The following is a 21240-nucleotide window of genomic DNA, read 5'->3' as shown; positions in this document are numbered from 1 at the left end:
TTGAAAAGATATATGCACCCCTCTATTTATTGCAGTTTGATTTACAATAGCCAAGATTTGGAAGCAACCCAAAGGTCCATGGGTAGATGAATGGATAAAGAAGATGTGGTATATAAAAGAAGCAGCAGCAGCAAGAGGAGGAGGAGAAGTGGTATACATATACAATGGAATATTACTCAGCCATAAAAAAGAATGAGATCTTGCCATTGGGAACAACATAGTTGGACCTAGAGGGTATCATGCTAAGTGAAATAACTCAGAGAAAGACAAATAACATATGATTTCACTCATATGTGAAATTTTAAAAATAAAATAAACAAGGTAAAAAGAGACAAACCAAAATCAGACTCTTAACTCTTAAGAACAAACTGATGGCTACCATAGGGGAGGTGGACCAGGGAATGGGTAAGCCTAGGTGAAGGGGATTAAGAGCATACTTATCGTGATGAGCACTGAATAGTGTATAGAATTGTTGAATCACGATATTGTATACCTGAAACAAATATAGCATTGTATATTAACTATACTGGAATTAAATCTTTTTTTTTAATTGTAAAAATCACATTCATAGTATGGTCAGTCATTATAGGGTGACAAGTCTGAAAGGAAGACTCACCCCCAAACCAAAAGACCAAGTCAGGAAGTATCACTCTCTAGGACTAATTCTAACAATCATTTACTAACCATGATGGGATATTATATAGCTATATATTTCCTATGAAGATCCATTATATAATAGGCTTTGGATTAGATTTTTGAGGAGACTATTATTTATAAACTGAGGATACTCAAGGTATTGAAAGTTGTGAAAGCAAGGAAAGGTGACAATGTGATAAAAAAAAAATAGAGAGAGACAAATGGACAGAGATTCCTGTCAACCCTAAAAAACAAGAAGACTTGGAGAATGAAAATCTGTTCAAGAGAATTGAGTATATATATCTGGTGCTCACAAATGTCCAGACATCCAAAAGGGGAAATCCCCACTGGTATGGACCTATCGGTAGCCTATGTAAAATATCCCTCAACACCTTTCATCTACCTTTGCTCTAATTCTGTGCTCAGCAAGCAGCCAATATTATAATTATTAATTCTGTTTCTTTTAGATGCTGAAGCAGATACCTTGGATGAGAAACACATATACCTGATAACTGGAAAAGTATATCCTCTTCTTCAAATTGCACTGAAGATAAAATTCAAATACCCTACCAACATCTCCCAGACCTCTGGATCTGGCCACTACTGATTTCTCTGACCTCAAGTCTCATCAATGCCCCCTGTCACTCTAGGCTCTAGTCACACTGGCCTTCTTTCCACTTCCGAAACACCAAACTTTTTCCTTCCTATAGTCTTTGCCCTTCCGGTTTTACCCGAGAGCAAGGCTTTTCCTCAGATTTCCCTATGTGCTGATTACTTCTTACCAATCATGTCTCAGCTAAATGTTACCTCTCCACATGGATCTTCTGTGATCTCTGCAGCTATGGTTGCAAACTTTCCCTCTTTACATACCTTCTCCCTTGTCCTTATCTATCCCTTAGCCTGTTGTTTGTTTGTTTTAATATTTTATTTATTTATTCATGAAAGATGCAATAGAGCGAAGCAGAGACATAGGCAGAGGGAGAGGCAGGCTCCCTGCGGGGAACCTGATGTGGGACTCAATCTCAGGACCCTGGGATCATGACCTGAGCCAAAGGCAGTTGCTCAACCACTGAGCTACCCAGGTGCCCCTCCCTTAGCCTGTCTTAGCACTATATAATATCTTGGGTTTTTTTTATTATTATCTTATTCCCAAACTAGAAAAAAAGCCCAACACAGCTGCAGCCCCAGCAATGAGCACAGAGTCAATATGCAATAAATATTTGTTAAATGAGTTGAATATGGAAGAAATACTAAGTGTGAGCTGCTCTAGACGAGAGGATATTTAAATAGGGATTAAGATATGAAGTAAATGGAACCTTCCCTTGTGCCCACAATTTAACTTTTACTAAGCACTATTAAAGTACCAGTCATTGTATATATTTTATTTTTGCTTTGGTGTGTCCCTTTACCTCCACTCCAGTTTAGACCATGAACAATTTGAAAGGAACCATCTAGTTCATGTCGGCATCCCCAACATCCAAATAAATGTTCATAGGATCCCTCAATGCCCTGTTAATGGAAATTGGCAGTTCAGAGAAAAAAAAAAGAGATTTTTCTGTTAGATGAGCTTTACTTAATTGGCTGGGTAAGTGCCTACCAGAACGAGCAATTTCCACGAGAAAACAAAAAGATGTGTATGGGGAGTGGTAGCACAAAAAGATAGCTTTGGGTGAGTTCTTTAGCCCTCTATCTGCCGTTTCCATCAGCATCCTCCAAGTGGCCTCCAAAAAGATTTCAGGCAATTCCCCAACCACATGGCTGCCCATTTCTGTCCACGAGAGTCAGACAGAAACAACCACTACTTGGCAAAAGTCCAGAAACAGATGTAAAAACAGCCTCACTGAAAGCAGTAGTGCACAAAGGAGACACCAGTAAGGACCAGCATTCAACAAGGAGTGACTGGAAAGAACTGTTGAATGTTTTAAACATTGACAAGCTGAGTAACATGAGACCGAACTTGTTATTTAGCTCAACTATATATAGTTTGCATCCTGGAATTCACTCATACTATATATAGTAGAGTTTTATTCATGCACTCCAACTGATTATGTGTGCTGGACTGAAGTGTTACAGTGGTGCCAGAAATGAAGAGAAAATGGAAATCTTCCACAGACCTATGGGCATGTTCTTTACGCCCATTGCCATTTTCACTAATGCGTGGCGGCGGCAGAAAGCTAATTGAGACCAGTCATGGAATAATAGAGTAGAAACTCCCCTGGAAAGAATGTCTCCTTTCAGTCTTTTCCTTGTGGAATATTTATTTATTTAAAGCCTGGCTATGGTCATCATTCAGAAATACAAAGAGAATATTTATTTATTTAAAGCCTGGCTATGGTCATCATTCAGAAATACAAAGAGAGTTTAAAGGCTCAAATAATTATCCAGCTTTTGTAACAAAAGAATAACACAAAAATAGTTTATTGTCTAGTCTCACTCAGGAAAACCAGTTCTATTAAACTGCTCATCATTAACTGTTTCATAAATTTCAGTCTTTGGGATTTAAAAAATTTGTATTGAACTTCTGCTCTTTCTTGATGAAAACAGCAATTTTTCTGACCTGCTTTCAAAACTAAAACATTCTCTGAATAGCTTGTTGTAGGGTGAGAAACTCATTTTAGCTCAGGAGTCTCACATCTCTTTTTAAAAAGCTACTTTTGGTTGTCTCCCCACAAAACTTGAGATGTCTGGTGTGAGGGAGCACTCTGAGTAAAGTCCCTAAAGGATAAAGGAGTCTTTCTGAGACGGTGGGTTGGTAGACATTCAGTGTTCTCACCACCCAGCATCTAACATCCCTGGCTGACAACATACCCCTGTTTCACTTGGGGGGATTATGTCTTTCCTCTCTATCAACACACTTCATAGGAAGCACACTTCACTCCTGTGCTCACAGAGAAGCACATGACCTCGACTAAGACAATGCTAACTCTTTGGTTACAGTGATGTGTTGGGAGATGAGCACGTGATTCGAAATAGACCAATAAAAACCCCTAAGACTCAATTCTGGGACTTTTACTGGAGCTACTAGAGGACATGGTGGTCTTTCTTCTGTAATTGGTTGTTGTGGCATTGATTGCCTGTAGCTGCCAGAGACTACTAGCAACTACAGAATGGAACTAACTCAGGAAGTAGTGCTGGTGACTGGATCCTAGTGTTCTATAGTTTAATGCCTGAATTAAGCTGTGTCTGAAAAGCTATGCCTGGACTTTTTGGCTTACCTCACTCAATTACTTATTTATTTATTTATTTATTTATTTATTTATTTATTTATTTATTTATTTATTTATTTTTTATTATTTTGCTTACATTAGTTTGGGTTGCGTTTTCTGACATCTGCATCGAATACAAACAAATAGAGGCTGCAGAAACTTTAGTACTTGAGCAAGATTGGGGACTAGGTTGGAGACTCATGGGCCTGGTGGAAGCAATTGGCCTGAGGAGCCCCTGGAAAGGCCTAAAGATAACTTTATAGATCTTGATCTACTGACTGAGGATCCCCATCTTCCAAGTGTTTTTTAATTTCAACTTAATTTTGTATTTCATGATTCAAAAGTCAAAACTAAATAAGATGGTATACATGAATAGATTCAACTGCTTCACTTGCCCCCTCCAGCTCTTTTACTTAATGGATAACAATTTTTATTCTTTTTGGTTTGTTCTTCCAGTGTTTTTTCATGCAAATATAATCAAATATGAGTATATTTTTTAGTTCCTCTGTTTTTGTTTCACAAAAGATAATATGCCTGGCTCTGTTCTACATGCATTTTTATTTCTTCAATATATGTTCATTCAAGGAGTACCCTTCTTTGAAATTCTGTGGTGCCTTTGATTATTTCTGGTTGCTTTCCACATAATGTTTGAAATGGCTCAGAGCTTTATTTAGCATATCCTACCACTTCTCTGCTCTGTTACCCTGGAGACATCTTGATTTAATACTGGAGAATCCTATTTCACCAGAATTAGAGAATTCAAATCAAGGAGCTAAAATGAGGTTCTAACTCTAAACTAAAAAAAATAACAAATCTAGAAAGTCTTATCTGAATACTAACAAGCAGAGACTATTACAGGCAATAGGGGAAGGATCGAGGGGGATGCCACGAAGTCAATTTTTTTTAGGCCAAAAGGAGAGATTAGCAGTGACAGGTACATAAGCAGATAACCTAGAAAGAAGAGTATATATTGCCACCAACTGATCCATCATTTTGAATAGATGTCAAATTCAGTCCTCTTGGTTGGGCAAAAATCTCTGATCAAAGTAACACACTGACCTGAATGATCTTAACATTCACAGCTATCTTACTAAGCTTTTCAACAACAGTGGTTTAGCCAAGGCTTTGATTGAGGCCTGACAGCCTCAACAGATCTTAAAGTCTTTTTTTTTTTTTTTAAGATTTTATTTATTTATTCATGAGAGACACACACACAGGCAGAGACATAGGCAGAGGGAGAAGCAGGCTCCGTGCAGGGAGCCCGATGTGGGACTCGACCCCAGGACCCTGGGATCACGCTCCAAGTGGAAGGCAGACGCTCAACCGCTGAGCCACCCAGGCGTCCCAGAACACAGACCTTAAAACATGGAGTAATTCACTTGAGACAATGTGAGAGACAATATTTTTCAGACTGAATCTATACCATGGAAGATCTAAAATTAACTTTATTTGGGATGCCTTCAGCTCAGGGCATGATCCCAGGATCCAGGATGGAGTTCCACATCGGGCTCCCTGCATGGAGCCTGCTTCTCCCTCTTCCTGTGTCTCTGCCTCCCTCTCTCTGTGTCTCTCATGAATAAATAAGTAAAACCTTTAAAAAATAAATAAAATAAATTTTTTCTAAAAAATTGTACTTAGCCATTAATATGAGAGAAAATGTTTAAAAGAATATGAATTTCAATGAAACAATGAGTTGAAAATGAAAGACAACCTACAGATACACTTAAATTTCACTGCAGAGAGTCTTGATAATCCACCCTACTTGGTTAGGCATTTGGCACTTGGATAAACCCAGCACAGTGCTTGGCACACACTAGCTGCTGAATAGCTTTGTGGGTGAACAAACAAATGAATGTCTCTGTGCAATATGTTCACCAATGTTTTTCCTTAATATCAAAAGGCAAACCATCATCTGTGGATATTAACTTAATTCATTTGGGTGTTTAAGCAAAGGTTTCTGAGCTGTATGTGGTAGAGAAAAACTATTTTAAGAAAAGGAAATTACCACTGGATCTTATACTTTTGATCTCTTTTTCTTTTCTTATATTGCAAAACTCTGTATTGACATATCCAGTGAAGGCTAATATTTTCTCTGGATTGGTAAGATTTTAAATGGGTTACATAAACACATTTCCATTTTTATGGTTTCATGCAGGTCTTTTTTTTTTTAAGATTTATTTATTTATGATAGACATAGAGAGAGAGAGAGGCAGAGACACAGGAGGAGGGAGAAGCAGGCTCTATGCAGGGAGACTGACGTGGGACTTGATCCCGGGACTCCAGGATCACGCCCTGGGCCAAAGGCAGGCACTAAACCACTGAGCCACCCTGAGCCATCCACCCAGGGATCCCTGGTTTCATGCAGGTCTTAATTAGAAGTAAATGAGCCAGGCATTCTGTTCTTTTATCCTTTAAAAATTTAGCATTTATCACTTTCCTTTTGATTTTCTAAAATTCCAGTTGGGAGTTAGAAGAGTCATGAAATTTTTTTTTAAACTTTTTAGATAAATACATTTGCGATTTGTGTTTTACCAAGCTACAAACCCCAAGGAATGAATGAAAATACAAAGCAGATGCTCACAAAGAAAATAGGCCTTACAACAATATACTGCAGTAGTCTTCCCTTCACCCCCTTTACCCATGGGATTATGTTCCAAGACCCCTAGTGGATGCCTGAAACCGCAGATAGTACTGAACCCTATATATACTGTTTTTTCCTGTACCTTGGAGATATTGTGAGGTCGGTTTCAGAACACCACAATAAAGGGAATATCACAATAAAGCAAGTCAGATGAATTTTTGGTTTCCCAGTGCATATAAAAATTATGTTTACACTATAGTCTATTAACTGTACAATAGCATTATATCTAAAAAAACCAACATATATATTTTATTTCTTTTAAATATTTTATTTATTTGAGAGAGAGAGTGTGTGTGAGTATATGCAGAGAGAGGGATATGCAGACTGAGCAGAGAGCCTGACTTGACTCAAAGCTCCATCCCAGGACCCTAAGTATCATGACCTGCACTGAAGGCAGCCCCTTAACCAACTGAGCCACCCAGGGCCTCCCCAATGTATATACACTTTAATTTTAAAATATTGCTAAAAAAGCTAGCCATCATCTGAGCTTTCAGTGAGGTAATCGCTGATCACAGATCACTATAACAAATATAATAATAATGAAAAAGCTTGGCATATTGTGATAATTACCAAAATGTGACACAGAGACAAAAAATGAGCAAATGCTATTGGAAAAATGGAGCCAACAGACTTGTTCTCCACAGGGTTACCACAAACTTTCAATTTGTAAAAAAAACACTGTATTTGTGAAGTGTAATAAAGTGAAGTGCAGTAAAAACAAGGTATGTTTATGATACCTTGCCTACACACACACCTAGGATACAGTTTAATTTATAAATGAGGCACAGTAAGGTTAACAACAAAAACAAAAAATAAAACAGGACAATTGTAACACTATACTATAATAAAAGTTATGTGAATGTGATTTCTCTCTCTCTCTCAAAATATTGTACTGTACTTACCCTTCTTCTCCTGATAATGTAAAATAAGATGCCTACATGATGAGACAAAGAGAGATGAATGACATAGATATTGCAACGACATAGCATTAGGCTGCTATGGACTTTCTGAGAATCTATCAGAAAAATCATTTGCTTCCTGCCTGCCGCTGACTGCAGGAAACTGAAATGGCAGAAAGCAAAACCATCAATATGGGCGGGGGGGGGGGGGGGGGGGGGGGGACACTAAGTAATTTCAGTTAAACATAGCCTTCAAAATGAAGGGATAAAGCTTCATCTTTTCTATCCTAAAAATGAAATAGTTGTTTGCTGGGCAGGTGAAGTTGTGAACGCATTTCCAGATTCTGTGATCTTAGGAAACAATTATTGAACAGGTGTTATTCTCAAACATGTGCTATTATTAATTAAGGTAAATGTTTTATGTGATTGTCAAATTTCAGGAATTTTGCTTTGGGTGCAATAAAGCAACCAAAAGAGCATGTATTTTGGAGCTAGGGCTACTTTTCTAAGAAGGCACATTTTATAAGACCTAATTCAGCAGAAACTTATTCCAGTCATAAATCCATAGACTCAAAATGTGATTTAGCTCCCAGATTTGCACTTGTAAAATAAGCGAGGTTTCAATTAAAAGTCACTAAGTTATTCCTAAACATTAATTAATTTTTGCCCCAGGGTGCCCACCATTTCTGTATTAAGTAGCCTCATAGTAAATACTTTACTTTTAAGGTTTTATTTCTTCACTAACACACCATGTGTGAAAAATACATTCTTGGCACAATATACTATACAATGGAGTTTGATTACTTACGTATGTTTCTGACATTTACAATACCTGTATTGTCTTCAGAAGGTAATAAGGAATATATGAAGCTATTGACTGCAGACAATAGAAAAACAAGTTGGTTCACAATTTGAATAGATTGGAATGTGTAACCAAAGAACAATGGAGACACTCCTCGCCTATGGCTTTTTTAGAATGTAGTAAACAACCGTCTCTCAGGAGGGGGTCACCAACCAAAAATTGTAACAAAACAAAATCTTAAGGAAGCTTTGCAGAAGAAAAACTATTGTATGTTAGATGAGTAATTCAAAGAGAAAAATAAAGGAGACAATGAAATCCACAAGAAGATTTGGCCATAAGAAACCTGGATTTATATACACTAATATATTCTGCTATGATGCCACGATGCCACCTAAACACCAGTAGAATTAAAAATGAAAACCTGAATCAATTAGTACAATCTTTCCTCTGTTTTTCTTCTCTTCTAACCACTAACTACCCCATTATAGAGCTTCCACTTCATCTTTCTTTGCTCACCAAGGACCTTTTGATTCACTTTTACTCTTTACAAAATTTAATTGACAATGATGTTGTTATAAATATCAAATTACTCTCCATGAAGTTATCTTCTTTATAATGACTAAATGTCACCATTATATTCTAAATCCACTTCCCTTATAAAAATGCCTCTATGGAGTGAGTCATTTTTCTTTCAAGGCTTCTCAGAGCTGAGAATGTCTTATCAATCATAATTTTTTAAAAATAGTATCAGGGCACCTATCTTCTAGGTCTCAAATCATTTTATTGGGTATTTAGGTCTAATACATTTGTGACTCTGTTGCATTTGTGTCAAGGCTGTTATTTGCATTGGACCTGAGTCAGTGAGGGATTAAATTTAATTTAGGTCAGACTTTTTAGCCATCGGTTATCATAATGATACATTTTCTACTATTTGCATGTATTTCTAGAACATCATGGTTTTGTTATTTACTTTGTAGAATATGCAACTCCTTCAATTACCTGAGGGAAGTGTTTTGTTTTGTTTTTTATCCTTAAAACAAGATTAAATTGCTTACATTTAAAAAATATAATACGTACATTTAAAAATAAATATATACATTATACCACCTTTGGAAAAAGAAGGAATAATTCCAAATTAAATGCAAGAGATGTGGAACTTTCTTTGCCCTAGATTAATTTATTTAGAACAGAGGACTCTTTGTCCATGTCTGGTGGCAAAAGAGAAATTCTAATGATCAATATTCCACAAGATTCTGTCCAACAAGCCTGAATTGAGTTGCTTTTTTTGAATAGCATAGTTTAGGTAAAAAAGGAAATGTCTAGAAAGGAAGGATGGGGAAATATAATAAATGTCTGATGTTAAATTCCTATATGTGCACTCTAATGATTTAAACATTACTCAACACACATGCTAGTCAGCTCAAGTTGCTGACTGAATATAGGTCCCAAGAGATTAATAAATGTACCTACCACCTTTGGAGAACTCTAGTTATAGGTCAGCCATTTCCTCTTCCTGTCCCTGCCTCTCAATAAGTGACTTCTGTTTCACATTATCCAAGTGGCACAGTCCAACTTAAGTGAAACATCATGGTTCTTAATGAGTAGTTTCAAATGCATCTTGCCTCCATAGTTAGCGTTCAGTGAACAGCCAGGGCAAAAGAGCTGCTATTAAAAGAATTGTATTTTCTTTATAGCCAGTTCTTGCCCTGACACTAAAGCATGTTTGGTTAAGGGTACTAAGTTGAGACAAGCTCCTTCGTAAAAAAATTAAAAAAAAAAAATAAGAAGAAAAAAGAAAGAAAGAAATTAAGAAGGAAAGAAAGAAAGGGAAAAAAAGATTAAGAACAAGTTCTGTGATGTTTTTATAATAATTCAAACGGAAAGCAAATGAATGCTCTACTTTTTAGGCATATAAAAATGAATGAGTATATATTTCATTCTATTTATTTTTCGAGTTATGCCAAGAAAAGACAGTTCTTTATACAACTCCATGTGGACTGAATCTTAGGGTAAAAAAATGGATTAAGTATTTGCCTTAAAAAGGACAATGCTACAGACTCAAGAAGAAAGGACCCAGAGGGATTGACAAAACTCTGAATTGCTCAGACTTGTAGGGACTTTCCCTGAGTTGAGATAAGTGATTTTTAGGATATATGTGTTTTTTTAATGGCTGTTTTGGTGGTGTTTACATTTTACATTTTTTTCTCTGAAACCCTGCACAAGCAAATTCAGTTATTATTTTTATTCTCACACTTGAACAAGTATAAGTGTCTCCTACCACCACCACTTTGCCTTCCCCCTACGGCCCCCAACACATGGCTCCTCTCCTTTGTTTCCTTGTTTTACCCTCTCTTTGTTCTCTCTTCCTTCCTCCTGAAGATCTGTATTACTAAGCCATGTTTACAGGTTGCCTGCCATGTACCAAGCATATTTATAACCATAGTCTCAAGCTTTTTCCTTCCATCTACCTGTCATGAGCAGCCCGTGTCAGAACTGCCCAGTCCTGTTATTCTGGAATCCCTCTTGCCCTATTCATTATTTCTCTAAAGATAAAGCAAGGAACTCTAATGCTGAGAACATGTCTAACCAGAATGAAAATGAAAACCAGCCAAAGAAAATGTCCCCATTTCCCCTTCTCATGTTTATGAGGAAATATATGATGTGAGCTACATCTGTATTATCTCACTTAGTTTATACAGTTCATGAGAGAAAGAGATTGGATTCCTGGCTCTGCCACTTATTGTCTGGGTGATCTTGGACAAGTTACTTAACCAGATGCCTGAAATCCTTTCTGGAACAAGGCAAGGGTATAAACAAATAAATGATCTTGCTTAAACTTAATTTCCTAATTTAGAGGAAAGAGAGGTTAGAGGTTAAAAGCACAGGCTCTGCACTTAAATATCCTTGGGTGGGAGTCCGGGACTTTCCACTGACTTGAAATAAGGTCTTAGCTCCCTCATTTATGAAATAGAGCCAATAATAATATCAACCTCATAAAGTTGTGGTGAGCACTGAACGAGATAATGCATAGAAAGCTTTTAACACAGTGCCTGGGACTCCATAAATGTTAACTATTGTGATCACTGATGCTGTTATGTTTAATTAAGGTATCATCATGACAAAATCTTGGAGACTGCATCACAATGGTAAAAGTAAGATACTATCTTATGGAAATAATCTACCATGAAATAATAAGAAATATATATATTGGTCTCTGGTTCCTGGCACAGAACTCCTAAAATTCTTGTAAATAGGGAGTAGTAGAAGAATTTTCTGTTCTAACGTATCTTTGACCTTGGTTCCTGACATAGAGCTCCAAAGATCTTTGTCATTTTGTTGGTGATAGGAATATCTTTTGTTCTAATGAGGTGATTTTGGTTAGGTTCCTGGATGATCCCAGAAAGACCAAGCCATGATTAGAGTCTTGGAAATGTTAGCCCTTTCTCTCTCCCCATTTTCTAATCCAAAGAAGATCCATCATGTCTTTGTGATGAAGCCTCCACAAAAATCCCCAATAATAAAGGGTTCAGAGAGCTTCTAGGTAATTATTTTCATATGTCTCAAAAAAGGTAAGAATTTTTAAAATTTGAACAAAAGAGAATGTGCATGTGTGAGCAAGGGGAGGGGCAGAGGGAGAGAAAGAATCTCAGGCAGACTCCCCGCTAAGCATGGAGTCCAACTCCTGGCGGTTCCACAACCCAAAAACCAGGACCCAAGCTGAAACCAAGAGTCAGATACTTAATGACTGAACCACCCAGGTGCCCCAAAGATAAGATTTTTTTTAAATATTTTATTTATTTATTTATTTATTTATTTATTTATTTATTTATTTATTTATCCATGAGAGACACACAAAGAGAGGGAGAGGCAGAGACACAAGCAGAAGGAGAAGCAGGCTCCATGCAGGGAGCCCAACGTGAGACTCTATCCCAGGACTCCAGGACCATGCCCTGGGCGGAAGGCAGGTGCTAAACCACTGAGCCACCCAGGGATCCCCAAGATAAGAATTTTTTTAAGCAGTCGGATCAATCCAAATTATTAACAATGATCTCAATATAATCAAATATTTAGCATTTAAATTTCCAATGTCATAATTATATTTAATGTGTTTGAATTGGGATCAAAATAAGAACCACACATTGCAATGTGCCATTATGTCTTATAAATCTCTTTAAATTTTAAATTCCCTTGCCTTCCCATTTTTCCATTCCTTGCAATTTATTAGTTGAATAAGCCAGGTTATTTGTCCTAAAATTTCACATAACCTGGATTTTGCTGCCTGCACCCTGAGGTGTAATTTTACTTGTTTTCTTTTTTTTTTTTTAAATCTGTATTTCCTATATATTGGTAATTAGATATCAATGCTCAATCAGATTCAAGTTTGATTTTTTATTTTAATTAACACTACTGTATAGGTGATATTGAGTTCTTTCACTGGGAGGCACATAATATCTGGTCATCCTTTTGTGACATCAACAGAAATCGATGCTCAATGAAAGATCCATTAATTTGTTAAGAATTACAAAATTGGGGGCACCTGAGTGGCTCAGTCAGTTGAACGACCCACTCTTGGTTTCAGCTCAGATCATGATCTTGGCTTGCGAGAGTGAGACCTGCATGGGGCTCCCAGTTTAGCATGGAGTCTGCTTGAGATTCTCTCCCTTTCCCTCTCCCTACCCTCTTCGCCCTGCACATTCGCACATACATGCTCACTCTCTCTCTCTCTCACTTGCTCTCAATCTCTCTTGTGCACACTCTTTCTGTCTCAAATAAATAAATAAATAAATAAATAAATAAATAAATAAATAAATAAATACCTTAGAAAGAATTACAAAATGGTGGGACACCTGGGTGGTTCACTCTTTTCCTTTTTTCAAGATTTTACTTATTTATTTATGAGAGACAGAGACACAGGCAGAGGGAGAAGCAGGCTCCATGCAGGGAGCCTGACATGGGACTCGATCCTGGGTCTCCAGGATCACACCCTGGGCCAAAGACAGCACTAAACCGCTGAGCCACCCGGGCTGTCCACTGAGCCACCCAGGCTGTCCATAAGTATCTACTCTTGATCTCAGTTCAGGTCTCAATCTCAAGACCATGAGTTCAAGCCCCATGCTGGAGCTCCATGCTGGGTGTGGAGTCTACATTAAAAAGAGAGAGAGAGAGAGAGACAGAGAGAGAGAGAGAGAGAAATTACAAAATGGTGGTATTTTATTTCAAAGATGCTTTTATCATTTGTTATGGAAGTTCTCTTTGTGGAAATTCCACAAAGAGAAATTTCCCTTTACCTACCATGTGGTTATCCAAGGATATGGTTAGAATAGAAAAAGCAGAATGGCATGATAAATGCTTCATTCATTTCCTTTATTTTCCAGTTTTCAAAACAGTGGGTTATTAGATTACTATTTAAAATTTAAATAGGGATTTATTATGAAAAAGACATGTCTGGGTTTTTTTGTATTTTGTTTTACACTTTAACGACACATAAAAATAAAAGGCTAGGAATTTCCAAATTGGCAGCTGTGTGTACAGCTTCAGAGAACATTCTGTCTATATAGGAGCACAAAGGAAGATTCTGAGAGAGCTCTGGGAAAACTGTGGAAGTGACATATGTGAATATTGTTGGTTGGTATGTAGATGACAGGGTATTGAAATGCTTGGGGAAAATTGGATGGATTCATGGACAAATATCAAAGGAAAATGCAAGGCAATTTTTAACATAGGATAAATGAAAATTGTTGAAGAAAGGAGGTGTGGTTGAGAAGGCAGCTTGGCTTGTCTGTCAATAGCATTTCTTGGCCATACTAATGTAAACACTGTCTTTGGTATAACAAAAGGGTTGATGTGCTTCTGCAGGGAACATAGGAAAAAGGGAAATGGGAAAGGTGGTATGGAGAAACAAAATCCTCATTTACCACGGTGGAAGGAAGGTCAGTAGACTATATCTAAATCAGTCAGTTAAGAAGTTAAATAAAATATACTATTTAGAAAAAAGTAATAAATATTAGAGAAAAAACAGCTAAAAGAGTTGAAGTGATTGCCTCTGGGGAGTAGAACTGGGAGGTATATAGGGGACTGATTTTTTATTGGAAATCTTTACACAACTTTAATACTATTATATACATGTATCACGTGTATAAAAACAAAAATGAACCTAAAAAATAAAGGGATGAGTGTCCATGCAATATGAAAAATATAGACAAAAGAGAGCTGTAGTGCAAGGGGCAAGGGAGGCTGTTGATGGAGCCCATGCACGTCACCTGTGGGATGGAGAAGACCAGAAAGCAGATCTAGAGGGATAGATGGAAGATACTCAGCACCTGGGTTCAAATCCTTTCTCTGCCCTACCAGCTGCATGATCACAGAAACCCAGTTTCTTCTTTGATAAAACAGAAGACTTTAGTAACCAAGGACCAGAAGGAAAAAACGTACATGAAATATATAGTGTAGCACCTGGGTCATGATAAAGGTTCCATATCCGGCAGACGGTAGTACTACAGGATTGCTGTTCCGCCTCAGCCTTCATGCCCAGCTCTCATTCCTGGGCTTCTGACTTGCTTCTGAGACCCAGTTGTCCCCACTATCCCATTTTGATCGTCGGATCCAGGTCATTTTTCTTGTGCCAGGGACCCTGTTATTTGCTTTATCCTGCGACCTCCTGGGAATGGCACCTTGCTGCCTGCTTGTAGGTAACCATGGAAACCTGCTGCCTTCATCAGGTGACTAAAGGCAAATTGGTTAACAGCCTGATGACATGAAGGGGAGAAAGACTGAGAACAAAGACTTTTAAGAGCCAGGTGAAGCAAAACCCATGCTCCTGACCTGGGGTTGAATATTTTGATCCCTAGGAGTGTTAGCACCCAGCCCCACACTGGGGACCCCTCCCTTAAGCCACAGTGCTCCTCACGGTGTAAGGCAGGGTGGAAGGTACCCACGGCACTCTGCCTGCTGACCTCCACTGAGCTCTGCTTACCTTGCAAACTCTGCAGGAGCCATTTTGATCCAAACGCCCTCTGCCTCAATCAGTTTCCTCTGAGGACTCGGTTCGGGAAATCAGGACTAGATTGGCCAGAAGCAGAATGGAACAGAGCTACAATTTTAGAGAAAGGGAATGTATTCGTTTTTATTTGTTTTTTAGGGCTGCTCTTACAAAGTACCACAAATTGGGTGGCTTCAACAACAGAAATTTATCTTCTCACAGTTCCTGAAACTAGAAGTCTGAGACCCAGGTGTCGGCAGCAGTGCCTCTCTCCTAGTTTCTGGAGTTTCCTGGCCTGTTTTGGCATTCCTTGGCTTATAGAAGCATCACTCTGGTCTCTACCTTGACTTTGACATGACATTTTGTGTGTGTGTGTGTGTGCATCTATGTCAACTTATCCCTTTTTGTAAGGACACCGGTCATATTGGATTAGCCACCCCCCGCCTTGCCTAATGACCACATTTTTGTTAATTATATCTATAAGCATCCTGTTTCGCAGTAAGATCACATTCTAAGGTACTAGAGCTTAGGACTTCAATATATGAATTTTGAAAAGATACAATTCAACCCATAATAGGGGGTGCAGGTGGGGAAAGTCCATCCCATGACACCTGTCTTGGCTCTTAAATATCGATCCTTCTGGAAGTTCTCACCATTTGACTACCTTCCTTTCAGCGAGGCTCTGATATTCTGGGTTGTGACTTTAGCCCTACAACAGTTTTGCCCAGCAACATGCTCCCCTTCAGTGATCTAGCTCCCTCTCACCCCTGGGTAAACACCTCTATATCTCTAATCTGCCGGTATTTTTTACTGTCTGTCTGCCAGCAAAAGCTGAGTGTTTTCTTAGAATTGGCCTCACTTCAGGGGTTGTGTTTAATCCAGGTCCCTGTTTCTTTAGCTGTGTCCCCAGCTTCTGTAGGTAGTGGGGCCAAACCTAGCTGCCTTATAAGGGATGTCAGCAATGTGTGAAGTTCATGGAAGTGAGGACATTTACATCCAGACAGGCAAAGTTCAGAGCCAGGTAGAAGGATGCCTAGGTAAGCAGAGTTAGAGTGTACCTCAGTAGATCTAGGGTGCTTATTGCTGCCCCCCTTGAATGGATGGGCCCAGGCCCACAGACTGGATTAAGGCCATGTGAAGGTCTGCAGATGGCTCCTACCCCAGAGTAAAGCAGGAATAGTCTAGGAGTGGTTAGGAACATGAATTTTGCTCACTAAGCCTCAATTTCTGCATCCATAAAATCAGACCCATAAACAGAAGTGATCTTATGGGAATCTGGTGGTGATTAAATGAATAATGAATATATGGCCTTACCTCAGTGTCTGGTCAAAAGTAAGCTTTCAGTATACATTACCTGTGGTGACTATGATGGCCACTTACAGACATTTTACTGCCTCTACAAAGTTCCATGATGTTGACAACTAAGTAGTTTCTGGGTATGACAGATTAGAACTGCTGCCCCTTTCTTCTTGAAATTACATACCCACACAAAATTCCACAAACTCATAGGAAAATGCTGGCTATTCTTCGAGGTATTTCTACACGGTAGAATAACTGGGTTGGGACATTGATTGAGGACAGAAGCTATCAATTTGGATCGGCTCAAACATTTTAAGTAGCTTTCGTGGCATAAACAGGAAAAGAGTAACAGGTATCTTTTTCTTCCTCTCTAGGGAGAGGAGAAATTTTGTGGGTTTCTGAGATTCCAACACTGGGCTAGAAGTAGATCATCTGAGTGATAACAATTATCCCACACACTTCCTAACTTAGCTCAAAAGTACCCACACTTTTTCTAACAGGGTCAGGAGCACCTGATCATGTTTCCTCAGATGAGAAGTGAACCACATAAGTAGTCATTATGTGCATACCCTCCTGCCCCTCCACATTGTGATTTAATGTATTTTAGGAACTAAAGTTCAAAATGTGAATTTCCTGGGTAGAGAAAAATAATCTGTCAGAAAGCACTTAGGAAAAAGCCCAGCAGACAGATTAAATATATTCAAAGATCTGTCCTTGGCCTTCTTCTCTGTGTTCCTTGACAACGTCATTCAACATCTAGCTTGTGATGGAGGTCAGGTGCCTGCCTGCAGCTGCAGCTTACAGTTTCTAGAAGGCTGGGTTCTCTATGTCTGGTGCCCACCGGAAGATCCACCTACAGTGTCATAAAAGCAAGAAATTGCAGGGGGAAGTGATCCTGTCTACTCTTCCAGCCAACCTCACCTCCTTTACTCTTTTCCCTGGGACCCCTTTTTTTTTCTTCAATGCTACTATTATGCTGCTGGTCATCGAGGCTTGAAATTGCTAAGTCAGTGATTCTTAGCCCTTTTTTGAAGTCTCAGACACCTTTAAGATTGGACGGAAGTTATCGGTTCTCCCCAGAAAAGAAACACACGGCTATTCACACAAGTAGTTACTCAAAATTTCGGGGGTGGGGGTCTTCAGGCTCTCCTATCAAAGCAATTCTGATTCCTCTCTTTTGTGTCATAACAACAGCTGTGCAAAAACCTTTAGTGGCTCCCCACTGTCAGTAAAATATGTCTACATTCCTTAGCCTGGCATACAGAGTGTACCATGTTCTCACTGCAGCCCATCTTTCTAAAATGAATGGGTTCATATATGCCCAGAACAGTGCTTCCTCTACAATGAGCACTCTGGGTGTGTTACCTTTTATTATTATTATTATTTATTTTTTATTATTATTAACCTTTGTTTCAGTCCAACCAATTTCTCACTTGTCCCTCTACCATGGTGTGTCCTGTGTTTTGCTCCCTCAGTGTGTTCATTCTTCCTGCCAGTCATGAACTCCCCATGTCCCTCACAGAGCATAGTTCCCTTAACTAGAGCCCCACCCCCACCCCCGGGTCCTAGAGGAAATTCAAACCCTTCCTCAAAATTTCTGAATTCACCCAAAGCTTTTCTGGGTGAATTCTCTCAGTTGGGGCTTTTCACCTCCTAACTCTGAATTATTTTTTAAATGTATTTCTAGGAGGGATCCCTGGGTGGCGCAGCGGTTTGGCGCCTGCCTTTGGCCCAGGGCGCGATTCCGGAGACCCGGGATCGAATCCCACATTGGGTTCCCGGTGCATGGAGCCTGCTTCTCCCTCTGCCTGTGTCTCTGCCTCCCTCTCTCTCTCTGTGACTATCATAAATAAATAAAAATTTTAAAAATAAAAAAATTTTAAAAAATGTATTTCTAGGGGCACCTGGGTGGCTCAGTCGGTTAAGTGTCTGCCTTCACCTCAGGTCTTGATCTCAGGGTCCTGTGATAGAGCCCCATATCGGGCTCCCTGCTCAGCGGGGAGTCTGCTCCTCCTTCTCCCTCCGCCCCTCCCCTCTGCTCATCTCTCTCAAATAAAAATCTTTTTTTAAAAAAGTCCTTTTTTTATTTCTAAAAAAGAAATTGAAAATGAATATTTATTTTGAATCTGAGAAGCAACCACAAAATTTCCTATTTACAAAAGTTGACAAATATTACAAATATCAAATTCAGAAAAATAGCAGAGTATCATATTTCTATGAATTAACTGCTCACAACTATAATACTTTTTCTTACATTTTTCTGGCTGCAAATACTTTGTCTCCTTATGTGACAATTTTTAGTATCATTTTATTTTCTAAGGAGAGGAAAGAAAGATCATCTTTCCTCCAACATTGTTGTTAAGAATTTGGTTTTTATGAAGCAGAGTTTCTTCAGTAAAATTTTAGGACTGTTGTCAGATTTGGTGAAACCTATCAAGTTTCTATCACAGATGAGCTGTATTATTTCAAGGCATTTTGTTTTTTCTTATTAAAAGTTCATCGTAAATATTCTTTGGCAATAACCACCTAACTGGTTTGTTGTCTGAGTCCTTTTTGAGTGGTAAATCCTGAGGATTATGTTACTTTCATGACATCAATAGTTTGTGTCAAATCAGCAAGAACTCAAAATCTTTTGCTGTTAAGTACCCATGATTCTTTCATCTTTATTAACTGGATCATCAAACAATCTAAAAGTTTATTACTTCTATTTAAGTTTTGTGTCTTCTGTTAACACTAGTATTTTCCATAGGATTTGAAGTTTTTGTTGTTGAATTCACTTTACAATGTCAGAGTATTTACTATTGCCTTAATCGCTCATCTTTCACTTTGTTTTATATTCTACTAAATTTTAATCTGAATCTTTATTTGCTTAATCAATAAATGTACAGATTTCAAGAGAAGGTGCCCTAACATCCAAATCAGGAATCTATAACTTCTCACTTGTTTATGGAAATGTTGCAAAATGCCGTTCCATTGGTTTTATGGTAAACCAACCTCCGATTATATTGCCTGCTCCTCAGCCTCTTCCTCACTAATGCTCCAGCCACTTGGCCATTCGATTCCTTGAGCAAGCCAAACCTGTTTCAGCCTCAAGGCCTTTGCACCAGCTGAGCTGTCTCCCTAGAATGCTCTTTCCTCCTATTGTCACTTGACTGGCTCCTGCCTGTCCTTTGGACCTCAGCATAAAATCATGTCCTTAGACAGACCTTCTCTGGCTAACTTGTGTTAAGTATCTATCAACACATTCTATCATATCAACCTACGTTAAAGCTGTATGAAGCAATTGTTGCTCTCTTATGATTTATTCATTATCTGTGTCTGCCAGTAGATCGCAAGCCCATGAGAGCCTGATTGGTTTTGTTTACAATAGACAGTTGAATAATCAATAACCTCCACTGAAGTTTTGGGAAAAATGGAGGTGTTTAATAGGTCCTGCTGATGCTGGAGTTGACTGGCCCTTCCAGCCATGGAGAATTTAGTTACTGGCCATTTCTTATGACCCACAACCTGCGGCCCTATTGCTAACTACACTCTTTTCATACAATCTCCTTGCCTCCTTACTTGAAGTTCTAAGCCCCTGGGGCCTGCCCTGGGGCTTCTCAAAAGAAAGTCAATATCATTTTACTCTGGAACAATCTCTGTATCTCAAGGGAGACACTAGTTTATTGGATTCTTCAGGGCAGTTCAGCTGCTTCTTGACTTCTACTTTTCCTCTTCGTCCTAGACCTTGCTTTTAGTAACCAAAAGGTCCATCAGTTGTTTTTCCTAAAATAAAGAGGAAATCGCAACATTTCCTGTGATGTGGAAACTGTTACTGGCACTTTTTTCTTTAAAGATTTTATTTATTTATTTGATAGAGAGAAAGAGAAAGAGAGCCTGCGAATGGGAAGGGGCAGAGGGAGAGGAAAAGAGAATCTCAAGCAGGCTGCACTGAGTGCAGAGCCCACCCGATGCGGGGCTCCATCCCATAACCACAAGATCATGACCTGGGCTGAAACCAAGAGTTGGACGCTTAACCAGCTGAGCCACCCAGGTGGCCATCATCATTTTTTTTTAATACTGATAGTAATTTTCCCTTTCCATGACACTCTTATTTCGCATGTCCAATTTTTTCCCATCTCTCCAGGCCCAAGTATGAGGATCAGTATGAAGGTTTCTTTTCCTCAAGGCCTTTCCTAACTTTCTCAGTCAGAAATAAATCTTTTCCTGAATTTCTACTGTGTTTTTTTCTGTATTTGTCTTATGACACTGTCTTAGTCCATTCAGGTTGGTATAACAAAAATACTATAGGTGGGGTGACTTAAACAACAGAACTTTATTTCTCATGGTTCTGGAGGGTGGGAAGTTCAAGATCAAGCTGCCAACAGCTTCAGGGTCTGGTGAGGCCGCTTCCTAGTTCATAGATGGCCACCTTCTTGCTGTGTTCTCAAATGGCAAAAGGGGTGGGAGAGCTCTTTGGGGAACTAATATATAAGGAACTATTTTTTAGGAACTAATCCCATTCACAAGGGCTGAATCAACTCCCAAAAGTCCACTTCCTAATAACATCACTTTGGGGGTTAGGATTTCAACATAGGAATTTTGGGGCAACACATTCAGTCCATAATAGATATTTACTGCTTTTTATACTGTATTAATTTCTGTATATACATGTCTTATCTCTATAAAATTTCCAACTCCTTGAAGATAAGATTTATGTTTGATTTGTTTATATTGCAGAGTGCCTCTCAGTGAATGTTGCCTTTAGGGTTAATCCTGCCATATATAAGATCTCAAGG

The sequence above is a fragment of the Canis lupus genome, chromosome 9 (assembly GCF_011100685.1).
Source record: "Canis lupus familiaris isolate Mischka breed German Shepherd chromosome 9, alternate assembly UU_Cfam_GSD_1.0, whole genome shotgun sequence".
NCBI classification, from domain to species: Eukaryota; Metazoa; Chordata; class Mammalia; order Carnivora; family Canidae; genus Canis; species Canis lupus.
This window is presented reverse-complemented; position numbering follows the sequence as displayed.